The 12,217-nt window shown below is 39.5% G+C and overlaps 1 pseudogene; it reads right to left on the reverse strand.

Moving 5' to 3' along the window:
• Positions 1-6,824: 6,824 nt before the first annotated feature.
• LOC134391627 (Krueppel-like factor 17) lies at positions 6,825-8,056 on the reverse strand (annotated as a pseudogene).
• Between the last annotated feature and the right edge of the window lie 4,161 nt (positions 8,057-12,217).

Raw genomic sequence — 12,217 nt, forward strand, 5'->3', positions numbered from 1 at the left:
ATCCACGACTGGGTGTTCTGTGTCTAGAGTGGGTCCTAACTTTTAAGATTTCTTAATGTGCCTTGGAATTTTGTCTGCAGGCTCACTTTAAGAGAGTCTCTCTCTCTCTCTCTCTCTGTTCATTCTTCTACCAGCCAGCCTAATGGTTCCACTCAGTCCTTTCAGTCCTGAACCAGGTCTTTTTTTGTCAATGTAGGGTTCCTACCCATGGTGATATTGAAGAAATGGCAAATATGTTGCCAAGCTGCCAGTGGACAGCTTGATTTAGATCCTGGTCATAAACTGCGCAGTGTTCTTTGCCTCCCTAGGACCATAGCTTCAAGCAAGCCTTGCTCCAGGCAGCAGCTGGCAATGACTTTTCCGTCTACTTTCACTGGTGGAGGAGCCCTGGTACAGCCTCTGTCTTCTGCTGACGACCTGGCTACATAGGATCCAGGTACCCTGCAGAAGGCAAACTCCCAGCTGCCATGGCCAGTTCTGAGCCCAGTTTGCCTGTTTCGTTAGCTGAAGTTTTCACTTTGTGTTACTGTCCTGTTTGCCAGAGCATGGAGTGTTTGTTTTTGAGCCTGGATATGGTTGTTTATTTTCTGTTTGTATATTTTGTCCATTACTGCTATCTGTTTGGGAAAAAGGGGGTACCTCAATGCATGGACTTACAGAGCTGTATTCATTATGCTCCAGAAAAAAACTTTTTAAAGCATTAAAGTTCCTTAAAATTTTGGTTTAATTCATACTGAGAAACCATGTGGGACTTTTTTTGGTGGAGGATACCTGGCTAAACCTTTAAAATTTTATTTTTCCATATAATTAGTCTGTTGGGATTTTTCTTTCTTTTCTAAGATGAATAATAGACTTTTGCATTTTCGTGGGAAAACATCTTATTCCAATTTAAAACTGAACAAATAAGACATATAATTATTTTAGTTTACTCTGAGATTATTTTCATCATATTTCTTTATTATTTTGTGTTTTTGTGCTTTCTCCTTTTTTCATAGTTAGGTTCTTGTTTTTATTTTTTAAAACCCCTTTTATTTGTTGTACCTCTTAACTGTAATACATTAAATTCTGTCTTTACAGTAGTTTTTCCTTCTGTTTTTGTTTATTCTATTATTATTCTTATAGTTTCTTGAGTTAGATTATCCATTTATTTTCATCCTTTATTATTTGTAAATACTAATGTCTTTGGCTATACATTTTTCTCTACACTACTTCAGGCATATCTCATAAGTTTAAATATAAAGCATTTTCATTATTGTTATTTTCTAAATATTTTGTAATTTTTGTTTTGATTTCCACTTTGATTAAACAGTTGTAGTTGTTTTTTGTTTTCTCTGTTTTCTAGTTTAGTCACTGAATTTTAGTTTTCTTGCTTTGTGACTGAAGAATGGTGTATCTTGTATGGCTCTTGAGAGTATATGGAATATCTGCTTTGGTTGTGTATAGTTTAATGCCTTAAATTTGCCTCAAGTATTTTATTTAGGCCTTCCATCAGCTTACTTATCATTTTGAAACCATATCTATATAGACAGAGAGATGAAGTCTCTTACTTCTGTTTCTATGTCTTCATTTACTTCCTTATGTTTTTGCTTTATGAATTTGGATGGTAATGTATTTGGTGTATGAATAAATGTAAGGGCTTCATTTCACAGTCTGCCTTTTATTATAAATTGCCTTTATTTGCCCTACATGATGCTTTTTTGCCCTGAATTTTATTAGGTGTTAATTTTTGCTTTCTTTTTGTGTGTGCTTCCCAGAATTTTGCCCTATATCTCTATTTCAAACTTTCTAGGTTACCAAATGTTTATTATTGTATTTTATGTTACACTATGTATTTTTATTCCTTTAAAAAAAATCTATTATGTTTTTTGTGTTTTCTGCATTTCATTCTGTGCATGCTTTTTACTGATGATTTAGAAGGCTTTTAGTTGGTTTTTAGTTATTTTTAGTGGTTAAGTGTTTTTAAAGTTATTTTCGTGGTTTAATTTTATATAGTTAATTCTCTTTTTCTTCAAATAGCAATTATTGATTCCTGACTATGTGCAATGCAAAGTTAGTATGTATCCACCTCCTCCCATCTCCTTATTGTCAGTCTCTCCCATTGGCACCAACTTTGAGTTAATTATATTCTGTAATGATTTTTAGTTCATCTTGTATTACTCTTTATACCTTTAAATATCCTGTATCAATCTGTTTTCTGTTGCTTATAACAGAATACCTGGAACCGGGTAATATGTAAAGAAATGAAGCTTATTTCTTAACAGTTCAGAGGCTGAGAAGTCTACCGTCCGGGGGGGCGCTTCTGGTGAGGGCCTTCTCCAGCGACAGAGGGTGTCACATGGCGAGAATGGGCTGAGCAAGAGTGCTAAGTTCTCACTTGCTTTCCTCATCAAGCCACCAAAACCACACCCATCACTCCATGAATAGACCTGTCCGTTGACTAGGGCACAGTCCTCACAATCTTTTCTTTTTTCAATTAAAAAAATTTTTTATTGTAACACAGCTGATTGTACATATCTGTGGGGTACAGAGTTGAGTATCAAACCCCGTGTGCAATATGTGATGCTCAAACCAGTATGAGTATACTCAACAATATACAACGCAATAGTTTTTCGTGGCCCTTTCCAATTCCTCCCCAAGTCCTCACAAGCTAATCACCTGTTCAAGTCCACGCCTCTCAAATACCGTAATTGGATTTCCTACCCTCTTAACACTGTTACAACGGAGATCAAGTTTCCAATACATGAAAATTATGGGGGACACATTTAATCCGCAGCATATTATACCTTTACATATCTTTATACAACTTCATACACTTAAATGTCCCTTTACATTTATTAGTTGACTTATCAGTTTTAAATGTCCTTTGAACTCAGGTTATAAAAGATAAGCTAATCAGTACATTTAAACTACTTCATGCTTTCTCTCTCTCCCTCTCTGCAGCTCCAGATATTTGTTTGTTACATTATTTCTAAGTTGTCATGGTTTATAATATTTACACAATTTATAATTATTTACATAATTTATATAAATTTCTAATTGTTTTAGGCATGACCATACATTAAAAAAACTCAATCCTCACTCCTAGTCTTTTTTTTCCTGTAGTTTCTCTATTCATCTTGTCGCTGGCTAGAATTTCCTATAGTTTCTTTAATAAGGGCTCATGGGCACTATATTCCCTGCACGTTAAAAAAAAATTTTTTTTTTAAATTTTATATTTGGGGGAGAAAAAAAAGGCTAGGGATGAATCTTCTATTTATCTGAGGAATTTGTAGATTCTGTTCAACTTTCTTCCAGGGTGATATGGCAGTGAAGCAGTGCGAGGCCATCCTTAATTTTCTCCCATCATAGATGACTGGATTTTTTTTTACATGGAGGCCCCAAATATTCCTTACTTCTCTTTAATACCCACCATGTCTTCTAATTTCAGTGTTGATTTTTCTGTATCAAATATTTCTGGAATATGATGGGCCTATGAAGCTGTCGTTTTGAGGCTTTTTTTAAAAAGAAAGTTTTCTCGAATTTTATTTTTGTAGATTTTCACCCCCCATTTGTTCAGTAGTCTTTAGGGATGTCAATTTTGCATAAGTTAAATCTCTTTCATCTTCCAATTTGTAACTTTTTTCCACTAATCCTCTTTAAAAATTGACCTGGGCTGGCCAGTTAGCTCACTTGGGAGAGCATGTACTGGTATCACCAAGGTCACAGGTTTGGATCCCTGTACCAGGTAGCCGCCCAAAAAATAAATGAACAAATAAAAAATAAAAATAAAAATAAAAATAAACCTCATTACTGAATAATTTATAAACAATAAAATCCACACATTGTAAGTGTGCAGTTGGATGAGTGTTGGCAAACATATACTGCTGTATAACCAGTACCACAACAAAATGTAATATTTTTACTATCCTAAAAAGTTCCATATTGCCCCTTCTCAGTTAGTTCTCCCCCACAGCCCCCAAAACTGATCTGCTTTCTGTAAGTATAGATTAGACATGTTTTTCCTAGAGTTTCATAAAAATTGAATCATATAATATGTATTCTTTTGTGTCTGGCTTCTTTCACTCGGTATAACATTTTAAATATTGATTTACTTTGTTGCATATGCCAGTAGGTTTGTTCCTTTAATTCTGAGTAGTATGCCATTTTAATAAATATACCACAATTTGTTTAGCCTTCACCTATTGGGTGGTTACCAGTTTGGGGCTATTATGTGTAAAGTTCATATGAATGTATATCCTGCTGTTGCTTGATGAAGTATTCTTTAAATGTCAATTAAATAAAAGAGGTTGAGAGTGCCGTTCAGGTCAACTATATCCTTACTCATTTTCTGTCTGCTTAATCTGTCAGTTACTAAAACAGGGGTGCTGACGTCTCCAACTATAACAGTGGACTTGTTTAGTTTTCCTTTCAGTTCTATTAGTTTTTGGTTTATGTATTTTGATGCTCTCTCATTGGGTTCATACACGTTAAGGATTATTTTTTTCTTGGAGAATTGACCCTTTTAACATTATTTAATGTTTCCTAATAATTCTCCTTGTTCTAAAGTCTGCTTTGTCTGAAATTAATATAGCTACTACAGCTTTCTTTTGGCTAGTGTTAGAGTAGTAAACGAGAATATTTCAAAAAGTTTGTGGAAAAATATAATTTAAAGATAATAGGAATCTTTCCATGAACTTTTTGAAGAACTTTTGTATCTTTCTCCACCTTTTTACTTTATTTTTTTTCCTGGTAGCTGTGCCTATATCATGGCAAACTTTATACTCACTTCTGCCAGATTTCCCATTGCATTCCAAATAATCAGAGGAAGCCTTCCTCAATACATATTCATTGTTTTTAATTGTCTTTATAATATGTGTGCACATATTGTCTGGTCTGTGCTCACTGCAGTCTCCTGGAGAATATTAGTTTAGATTCTTTAGGTTGCAAGTAGCACTGGAGGTAGCTTTAAAAAGAATAGGAAATTTATTTTGAGTCTTGATATCAAGGGTATTTAATGAAACCCAAAACCACAGTTCTGGATACTGATAGTAACAAGGCTAGATCCTTTACTTTTAACCTGATTATTTATGTTTAAAGTGGGTTTCTTACATACAGCATATAGTTGGGTCTTATTTTTTAAAATCCACTCTGACTCTCTTTGTCTTTGAATCAGTATATTTAAACAAATCACTTTAAAAGTGATTATAGGTATAGTTGGATAAATATCTACTGTACTTGTAACTGCATTCTATTCCTTGCATTTGTCCTTTATTTCTTTTTCCTCCTCTTTTTCTGACTTCTCTAGGTTTATTTGAGAATTTTATATTTTTCTATTTTTATCTCCTATCTTAGGATATCAATTACAGTTCTTTTTAAGTTTTTTTATTTCTACTGGTTGCCTTAGAGTTCCAAAATACATTTTTAACTAATCTAAGTTTATATTCACTGTATAAATTCATGGGTAGTGCACATACCTTATAACAGAGTATTCATAATTCTCTCACTCATCACTTAACGACATTGCTGTCATTATTTTACTTGTTCATATACTATAATCACCCAACAAATTATTATTACTTTAAAAATTTATTTTTAGGTCAACTAAGAAAAATAAAAATAAAATATTTTATTTTACCTTTATTTATTTCTTCTCTAATGCTCTTTCTTTCTTTATGTAAATACAAGTTTCTGACCTATATCATTTCCTTCTTCCTGAAGAAAATCTTTTAACATTCATGTAGGGCAGGTCGGCTGGTGATGAATTCTCAAATTTTGTTTGGCCAGTATTAGATTAAATAATTTATTTTATTGAGATATAATTTAAATACTATAATATTCACTCTTTTAAAGTGTACAACTCAGTGATTTTTAGTGTATTCACAAGTTGTGTAACCACCACCACTAATTCCAGAACATTTTCTTTTCTTTCTTTTTTTGTTAAGAATTAAATACTGATGTTTTATTTGGAAGGTACAAACCCAGGACTCCCAGATTTGGGAGTGAGAAAACAAGCGAGGCAGGGAAGAATAGGAGGTAGTGCGAGGTGATGCAGTTTCTGGGCACTGCTTCATGACAAGCCCCCAAAAAGGCACAGCAGGTATGTCCATCAGCTACTTGGAAGGACTCCTCTTAGGCTGTAGTATTTTGGAGAAATGGTACCTTGCAGCAATTCACGGAAGAGAGAGAAAAAAGGGAACTTTATCTGCCTGGCTCTCTCCTATCTCCCATTTCTCATTAGTAAAATTTTACCCCATGAGTATTAATTCCCCCACTTGTCTAGGTTGCTAGCAGCTATGTGGGATGCCAGATCCCACGTCCTGTGGTGGGTATTCCATCCAAGCCTGGAAGTGGTGGGAAGCCATGGAAACTCTGCATAGGGCTGATGAGTACCAGAGAGAATCTGATGTGGTACATATCACATGTCCAATACAGTTCAATACTGTTTTTCTCATTTTCCAGAAAAGGAAACAGGGTATAGTGATGAAAAACCTTTCCCAAGGTCATATGTCTAGGAAGTGGTAAATTCAGGATTTGGACATAGTCTGGCTCTGGAAACTGTGGAAGACCAAGATAAGAACTTGGATTTTATGTAGCAGGCAAAGGAGAGTCAATGAAGGGTTTCAAGCTGGGGGGTAACATGAGATAAAGACCTTTTAAATAAAGCTCCCAATCTACTGTGCTCCATCTTCCCATCTGGCTAAACTCAGGCAGAAGTAGGTGGCCCCAGTGAGGTGAGAGCATCCTAGACAGTTTTTGAGGGTTTTGAGGAGCCTCTGACTGGGTCCAGAGTGTCATTTGGGCTTCAACACTGCTTTGTAATCCTCCGTCATCATCTAAGCCTACACCTACCAAAGAGATGAGCTCATTAGAAGCAGGGAGGATCTGAGCAGAGAAGCCAGAATGAGGGGAAGAGAAGATTGGCCAGGAGCAAGAGTACCACCCATCTGTTCACTGTTGGCCTGTGGGTCTGGAGATTCTGACATCCATTGATGGATCCTTTGGTCTTGGCTGAGATGGTCGGATCTCATGAAAGGTCGGCTGTACTGATCACATCTATATGGTTGGCATTTGGTGTGTATCCGCATATGTCATCCAAGCTCATCAGAATGGAAGACAGACCACATACATCCTTCCCAGTGACATTCATAGGACCTCTCACCTGTATGTTTGTGCTGGTGACTCACGAGGTAGGAGCGCTTGGTATAAGCTTTTCCACAGTTCTCATACTGGCACCAGTAGGGCCCTGAAAATGGGGATCGCTTCCCACGTGCCCTTTCCTGAGCTCCAGAGTTCTGCTCTGCTGTCTGTGGAGCAGGTATGGGCTGCTCAGGTAGGAAGGGGTCTTCCTGGGAGTCTGGCTGGCTAACATGAGAGTCCTGGAATTCCAAAACCAGCAATGACTGGACCCAACTGGGGCATCCAAGGTTGCAGAGATCTCTGGAGAGGCAACATCTGAGCCAGGGATGGGAGTAGAGACTGGGCCTCTGTGGAAGGCACAGTTGGGGCCAATAACATTTTAGGTGTTAAAGAGGTTGTGTTAAAAGGTACTGTTGGAGGGCCAGAATGAGGAATTGTTGGGGCCCTGATGTGGGACATCAATAGAATTCCACTAGAAGCTGAGTCTGGCAGCCCATTGGGGAGCATCCTTAGTTTCCCACCGAAGGTCATGGCCATCCTTGGAATATTTGGTTCTCCTAAGGGCATCATCTGGGGCCCCTTGCCAATCATAATACCTGGCTGGAAGGTAGACATTCCCTGACAGTAAATTATCTAAGAAGGAGTTAAGAGTCACTTGGAGGCAGCAGCCCACACCATGCTCAGGCAGTGACATACGGAACTGTGTTCCCACTTCACTGGCATTCTGTCTTGGTGCCTCGGCAGACACCAAGGGAGGCCTTGGCATCTCTGTGCCCTGAGGAAAGTGCTGGATTCCTGGTGGGCCATTGTTCCAAGAGCTGTGCCCTCCACTGCTTCCAGAAGATGGAGACGTGTCTGAGATGGACATTGACTTCTCTTTATCCAGGTAAGGCTGGTGCGCCACCTGCCACTGGCTCAGCTCCTCAGACTCCTGCTCCATCTCAGTCTGGGACTGGCTGCATGTTGGGACTGTGTGGTGCTCCAGACTCACAAGGGGAGACCAGCCACTATGGCACTGCAGGCGGGTATCCCAGCACCACTACCTAATTCCAGAACATTTTCATCATCCCCAAAAGAGGATCCACACCCATCAGCAGTAACTCCCCTCCCCCAAACCCCTGGCAACACTAATCTACCTTCTGTCTCTATGGATTTGCCTATTCTGGACATGTCATATAACTGGAATCATATAGTATGTGTCTTTTTGCGTCTGACTTTTTTCACTAAGCATTATGCTTTTGGGTTTTATCAGTATTTCATCCTTATTTATGGCTGAATAATATCCCATTGTATGGATGTATCATATCTTGCTTATCCATTCATCAGCTGATGGACATTTAGGCTGTTTCCACTTTTTAGCAACTATAAATGATGCTGCTGTGAACATTCATGGGCAAGTTTTTGTGTGGACATTATGTTTTCAATACTTCAGGGTATATATTCCTAGGAGTGAAATTGTTGGGTCATATAGTAACTCTATGTTTAACTTTTTGAGGAACTGCCACGATTGGATTTTTAAAAGTTCTTCAAGCACTTATAAAAACAGCAATAGTTTTGTCTTATTGATTTAAAAGTCACGTTAGAATAATAATTTAAAAATCCAAGCTTTTATCTAATTTAGTGATCCTTCCCTTCCCCAGCTTATGCTGGACCCAAGTTTGGGGTGGGGCAAAGGGAACTTTTATTGTCTTTACTGGTCATGACTTGACCTGGTATCCAACTCAAGGTCTGGGGAGAAAGACGATTAGGGGAAAAGGAGACACAGCCTTAAGTAATCAGTTCAGCTGTCATCTGCCCTATTGATTCTTCTTCTCATGGGCTGCTTTGAGAATGCATTTGAAGATGCTCCCACTGGGAGCCTCCTGCAATTCCTTTGACCTGGGTAATGCCTCTTATATGCCTAGCCTCTTATCAGCACCGCACTCTCCGGAGTGAGCCACGGGCCGGCTATGCCTAGCCTCTTATAATCCAACTCTCAATCCAGGGGTAGTCTACCAATGTGATAGAGACTATTTGTTCCCCAATATCCACTCTCCCCTTCTTCCCCAGAAATATTATCTCTAATTAGCTGAACACCTGGAATAATGAAATTTCCCAGCCTGCCTTGCAGCTGGATGTGGCCTATATCCATGTTCTGGCTAATGATATGTAAGTGAAGGTCATATGTACAATTTCTGGGAATTGTCCTTAAATGCAGGGAGACTGACTTTCTTCTTCCTTCCAGCTGACTGCAACCCAGAAGTAATGGATGGAGCTAGACTAGTCATGTCAGGCCCTTTGGTGCAAGCCTTGTGTCATGTGCAGCAGAGCAAAAGACAGAAGGATTCTGGGTCCCTGATGATTTCAGAACCACCATAGCAGCCTTGGCCTGCTTACATTTACTTGAGAGAAATAAAGTTCTTTCTTGTTGAGGTCATTACCATGGTTGGGTTTTACTCACTTGCAGCAAATCGAATCCTAATACAAGCCTACTCTTCCTCTCTCCTGGAGTCACATCACCTGTCCGTGCTGTCCTCTTCCCCGGAGTGCCCGTTATGACAGCAATAGGCAGCCTCCTCGATGTGGGTCTGCTTGGCACGTGGGGAAACTCTCACATCCCCGTTCCTCTCCATTGTGCCCTCAGCCCAGTGGCCTCAGTCTTTCACTTTTGGCTCTCAGGCATGCATCAGGCTTCAGACCTGGCCCGTCAAGCCTCCAGATGGTCCCCTTGAGTCTCTCTCTCATGCATGGAGAGGAAGAAGCCACCCACTACTCCACTGTCCTTATAGGTGAGGGGAAGGGAAAACGCCACAACAATCCAGTTCCCCTCTCCCAAGATATCTTCTTCTTTTCTGGCCTCTTCAACCACCTCCCTTTAGTAGGAGAGAGGTGGATGGTTCCTGATTTTGAGAACTGGTTTCATAATCTCAGCAAGCCATGCATAGGGAGTCTAGCACCTTGACTTAGGTAGTGGGGACACTATTGTTTCCTTCCAAAAGAGGAAGGAAATAACAACAAATAGTCCAACTTTAACTTCCTTTTACACCAAAAATCATAACCTCTGGTATCTTCTCTCTCAGGCCTCTCTACCTGATAGCCACATCTGGATGACTAGAGAAGGCGTGGCTTTCTTCACATTGATAATTTACAATTTTTGTGGTTGCAAACACCTTCGAGAAGTTTATGAAAGCTGGGGCTCAGCCTCATTCCCCATCACCACAAGGCATCTGATGGACTCTTCCACCAAGCCATGCCACAGACAGTAGTTCTCAAAATGTGCCCCACAGACCACTGGTTGACCTGCTCACCTATCTGATGGCCCAGGCATAGAGCTAGTAGGTGGCAGAGCTGGGCTTTGAACCCAGGCCCTTCACCTCCTGAAGCTTCACTCCTAATTTCCCACACAGCTGCCCTCGGGGCACAAGTCACACTAGGGGTGGTGGTGGAGTTCTGAAACCAACCACACCATTAAGATTCTGCTCTTGGAAAGAGTGGAGTGTCTAGCAGCTCTCTTCATTCAAATGACCTGTTGGATGGTGTGTAGTATCAAGGGTGCACCAAGTGGAATGGCCTCTGCTCTCATGTGGACATGCTTGCACATGTGCCCGTGCCCAGTTGGACAAAACCTCTATCACGCAGATCGTGGGTCTGCCCCTGCTGCACTGCAGCACACAGGTGAGGTAAAAGCGTACTGCATATTGAAATTGGGTTTTCTTTATTAGTGAAAACCCTGACACAGGAGACAAGATTTTTTTCCTGCTTGGTTAATGGTTAGTTCTTGTTTGAGACGATGTGGACTGGACAAAGTATGCTGGGAACAGTAGCAACAAAAAGTCAAGAAAAGTATCCTCTAACAAGGGAGTTGCCCCAAAAGGCCAATGCACACAGCGCAGGAATCACAGAACAGCCAGTGGTAACGAAAGACTTCTGGATTGGGATTCAGCACTGAGGGAAATAGAGAAAATTGTAAATATGACCGGATTTCAGGCACCATATTCAGATTCAGAACAGTCTTCAGATTGTGACCATATGAAATACAGCTATCCCTATACCTGGGGAACGTCTGGAACCTGGGGTATTGGTTCCAGAACCTCAAGTGGATACTGCAGATGCCCAAGTGCCTGATATAAAATGGCACAGTATTTACATATAACCTATGCACATCCTCCCATATACTTTAAATCATCTCTAGATTACTAATAATACCTAATACAATGTAAATGCTATGTAAGTAGTTGCTATAATGTATTGTTTTATATTTACAATATTTTTGTTGTTGTATTTTTTTTTCTGAATATTTTCCATCCGCAGTTGGTTGAATCTGCGGATGCAGAATGCAGATGGCCGACTGTGTAAACAAGCATAAGACGGGGCTTCTCCATGCTGAAGTATGCTGGCTGTGCAGGATGAAGAAACTCATGCAAGCTGTCTCTTCTCTGTTAATTTGATCTTTAGTTAAACAAATGGTACATGAGGATACTCTTCTAAAATATAGTATTTATATTTTAAAAATTAATGTATAATATTAAATTATATTATTAAAAAACAAACAGTGCCAATAAAACTAAAGACTGCTGTCCACCAATCCTGATCCTAGTTCCTGCCCTGGAGGTAACTGTTATAAGTTTTTAAAACAAGGGATGAAATAAAACATTTTTCATGATATTGATGCTGCCAATTGGGATCATTTCAATGATTTCACGTGCCTTTCTCAGGGAAATAACTCATTAAAATAAGATGTATTTTGTGCAGCCAGAGTCTATAATTTCAGGGCCAATATTCCATAATTTTCACTAGACTAGGTACCAAGGTTTACAAGAGTAAGTATCAAGACTTCTCAAGAAGGATAAACTGGTACAGATGACTTAAATGCTAAGTTTGAGTCTTTCCCAATACTTTATTTTCTTCATTTAGAATAAATCAATTATCAGGGCACCTTTAAAAACCACATCCAGGGCTGGCCCCGTGGCTCACCTGGGAGAGTGCGGCGCTAGGCTGCGGGTTTGGATCCTATATAGGGATGGCCGGTGCACTCACTGGCTGAGCGTGGTGGAGACCACACCAAGTCAAGGGTTACGATCCCCTTACTGGTCAAAAAAAAACAAAACAAAAAACCAAAAAA

Source organism: Cynocephalus volans, chromosome 12 (genome assembly GCF_027409185.1).
Source record: "Cynocephalus volans isolate mCynVol1 chromosome 12, mCynVol1.pri, whole genome shotgun sequence".
NCBI lineage: Eukaryota > Metazoa > Chordata > Mammalia > Dermoptera > Cynocephalidae > Cynocephalus > Cynocephalus volans.